Consider the following 3,675-nt stretch of genomic DNA (forward strand, 5'->3'; position numbering starts at 1 on the left):
AGCACGCCCATAGGATACATAGGTGTAGCTTTACTCGTATTTCAGACGGTTTACCGTTGACCAAGAGACTAGCTGATTACCGTGGGCTAAGAACACCGCCAGATCAGATCTAGCGCATCCGGCGCAACAGAAAGAGAGAGGGGCCGGCGAGATCGATGTAGCCATGGAAACTGATTAAGGAACAGCTACCTCGGCAAGCAAGTTGATTGCCCGATCTTCGCCGGCGGAAGCGCGGCCGCCGTCGACCTCAACGCCCAGCCAATAATTAATCATGGGTCCAAACAGTAAGAGTAATACATCATGTTGGAGGAGCATACCTTGGCTAGAAGACGGGGCAGCGAATCAAGCAATCCTTGAGATGCACCTGATTGCTGCCAAGGCCAAGATGATTAGACGACCGAGCTTGTAACTGCAACTGTTCTCCCTTCCTCCGGTTCGATGACCTTCCTTCCCCGTCAACGCCTCTAGGCTCCAGCTAATTAGTACTGCACTATTGCTACATGTATTAATTTTCTATGTTCTACTTGCAGCTAGTATAATACTCTTGCCAGTGGCGCGAGCCTAGTTTAATGGCCCAGAGTAATGAAGCAACTAAAACACGTGGTATGCTGGGGCGGTGGGTGTAATCCTTATATATAACCGGCTGACACCCCAGGCGTTGCTGCGGAAACGTATGCTTCAAAAACGTTACATTAAACATGCAAATGCTTATTTGCAAAGATAGGGCTAAACGGACATGGTATAAGATATTACTTTCTAAATAACTTAATGGATCGTGGGATGCTAGCAATAAAATATGCAATATTGTTCAATACAATCTGATCCGAGGCCAAGTCCATTGCAATGCAAGAGTGTCCTGTTAAGAGAATGAACTCTCACTCATAACAATGCTAGTCCCATATGCACTCTTACTGAAAAAGGGTTTCCTCGCTTTGTATTCCAAACAACAAACACCATACACACAGCATTGTTGGGCCGAGCAGCAGATTAAGCCCAAAAGCAAAAGAAGAAACAAATGTCAACAACGACAGCTCGACAAAGCGTGGATGAAACCGCCACCGTTGCGCCCTCCGGGGAAAATCACCACAGCCCGAGGCTCCGGTCTACCGCGTACCAAGAAGCACCTTCAAGAAGGAATGCGGCGCCGACGAAGTTGTTTCCCGGACGAGTCCTAGGGTTTTCCCTCGTACGCAGGGGGAAGCGGAGGATGGTTACCTCCGACACCCTCCAAGAAGGAATGGTGGCACCCGACGGTGTTACCGCATCGGGACCAGACGAATCGGCAAGGATTTCTCCCTCACTCCAACTCCACTGCCCAACCAGAGCTGACCAGCCAAACCACCACCCTGTTGGAACTCGCCCACAGGATCGATCACATCAAATCATGAACACATGCGACGGAAAAACTGATAGCCAAGGGTACGTCTCGTACCCTGAAAATTCCTCCTTTTATTTTCTCCTTTTCTTGCCTCGTTGTGCCACCGCCATTGCTTGGCCTTTGCCTTGCACTCGGTCCGCACCATACTCCTTATACTTGCTTGCAATAGATCCACTCTCCACTGCTCGCACACGTCCTCGCTTTACGATGGCTTCGCCTACCACCGTCCGCCTTCGGCATCACACCGAATCCACACTGCCCGCAACCAGGACGCTCCATGAGGACATGGACATGACTCACGGAACACCGTGCACCCCGCTTCCACTCCAACGAATCATCACCAAGACGAGCACTTGGACACGACGACGACTCACAGACGCAACGACGACTGATCGTGCAAACTCGCACGACTCCTTGACTCATCTGACTCCCCCAGACGACGATCTTGATGAGCTCCAGCGCCGCACCTCGGCACCATCGCTCCCATCAACGATCATCTTCCATCACTATGCCGACGACAGCCTGCCGCCTCCCTCCTCGTCGCTCCGCCGAACGACGATCGCTTGATCCTCTGCGTCGCTGCACCACCCAGCAACTTCATTGCCCGCCCCAAGGCGCTAGTCGGTTCGCTACCCCGGGGCAAGCACACCTTCACCTCGACCTTGCTCTGATACCAATTGTTGGAAATTCGCCACAGGATCAATCACCTCAAACTGCACGAACACACGCACACAAAACTGATAGCCAAAATTAGTACAAAAGATTTAAAGATGAATGCGAAGTCAGAATTAGGCTGGGATGCACACATGGTAAGGACACTAGCTACGCTTATTGTGACATTAGCAATTCATATAGTAGTGGAAGCAAGATTAATAAAAGGGAGCATTCTTCGTCATTCACATTGTTGTTATAATAAGTAATAAATTGTTGTGTTCTGTAAACATCTTCTACAGTCATCTTATTTCTAGATAATGTCAAACTCATGAACAACTATGTCTAGAACATTGTGTAAGACGGACAAGAGCCCCCCGCCCCCGTGTCGTCTCCACCGAGGCGACTCGGGGGAAACCCTAAATCGCCGCCGCAGCACCCCTCCTTCCCCCCTCCCCTTCCCCTCCGTCGCCGCCAGAGGTGTGCGTCGGCGGGGGATCTGGCGGCTCCACTTAGCGTGGAGGGCTCGGCATCCGGGGCGGCGGCCCCGGGCGGAGAGCGCCGGGTGGCCCGAGCGGCGGGCTACTCCGGCCGGAGCTGGTGAGGCGCCTCCCTCGGTCTCGCGGGGGACGAGGAAGCGCAGGTCCACGGTCGCTGGTGTGCGGCCTCCCCCGCGCGGTTGCCGTCGCCAGATGCATCTCACCCTCTCCATCCCGATCTGCCCCTTCCATCGCCGGATCCGGGTCCTCCCGGGCGTCGGCAGTGGATCTCGTCGAGTGGGGTTGGTTCCGGGAGAAACCCCTGGCCGTTCGCAGCCACATCGCAGGCGACGCCCTGGGCGCCGTACCCCTCCCTGGAGGCTGTGGTGAGGATCCTTCTCCCCCTCCTTCCGTTCCCTGCTAGGTGAAAGCCTAGGTCCCCTGATTTGAGCTGCGACCACACATCCGTGTCGTGTTCCTTCTTGGAGGCGCAGTCCGGGGATCGCAGGGGCGGCGAGAGAGTCGGGTTGTGGGTGTGATGGTGGCGGGTGGCAGCTTGGCTTGGCGCTTCACTGCCTTTTCTTCGGTGGCTCATCGCTGTTGCCCTTGTTGCTGCGACTGTGGCCGACAGCTCTCGCCCTTCGGTGTGGCTTAACCGCGGACGACGATGGTGCTCAGAATGGTGTGCTCTGAGCTAGCAGGTCTGCTCCTAGTTCTTCCCTCATGCGCAGCTTGGACGTCTTCCTTTGGGTTCTAGGGTGAACCGAGCTGCCGCCTGCCGGTGCGGCATCCTTCGAGCCAGGATGAGAGGGCAGGGGCCCTTTGTAGTGGCAGTTCCAGAGGAGTGTCAGTGCTGTCTTTGAGTTTGGCTACGATCACGAAGCTTGCGCGGTGGTGCACCCTCTCAAGTCCATAGCTTGTCCGGTTGGTGTAGATCGTCCTGTAGGGTGTTGGCGGCAGCATGGCGTGCTTGCTATCGTTGCTGCCTTTGAGTCTGTTTCGCTTTGCTCCTTGTATCAGCCGCTTCTTTCTCTTCTTGCTTTCCTTGTAAGTTGGTGTTCTTGTAATCCTGGCCGGTTGATGGCTTTATTAATTCAAAGCCGGACTCTTCTGGAGCCTTCCTTCTAAAAAAAACATTGTGTAAATATGATGAACATTTTTAATTCA

At 54.0% G+C, this 3,675-nt stretch overlaps 1 protein-coding gene across 1 annotated transcript in view; it reads right to left on the bottom strand.

The window, feature by feature from the left end:
• LOC119362038 overlaps nt 1-554 on the bottom strand; it is a 7,574-nt gene extending 7,020 nt beyond the window's left edge. Inside the window, exon 1 of the mRNA XM_037627210.1 lies at nt 318-554. The gene's annotated coding sequence lies outside the window, so the exon portion shown is untranslated. The remainder of the gene's footprint in view (nt 1-317) is intronic.
• Nucleotides 555-3,675: the final 3,121 nt, after the last annotated feature.

The sequence above is a fragment of the Triticum dicoccoides genome, chromosome 2B, assembly GCF_002162155.2.
Source record: "Triticum dicoccoides isolate Atlit2015 ecotype Zavitan chromosome 2B, WEW_v2.0, whole genome shotgun sequence".
In the NCBI taxonomy this organism is placed as follows: Eukaryota; Viridiplantae; Streptophyta; class Magnoliopsida; order Poales; family Poaceae; genus Triticum; species Triticum dicoccoides.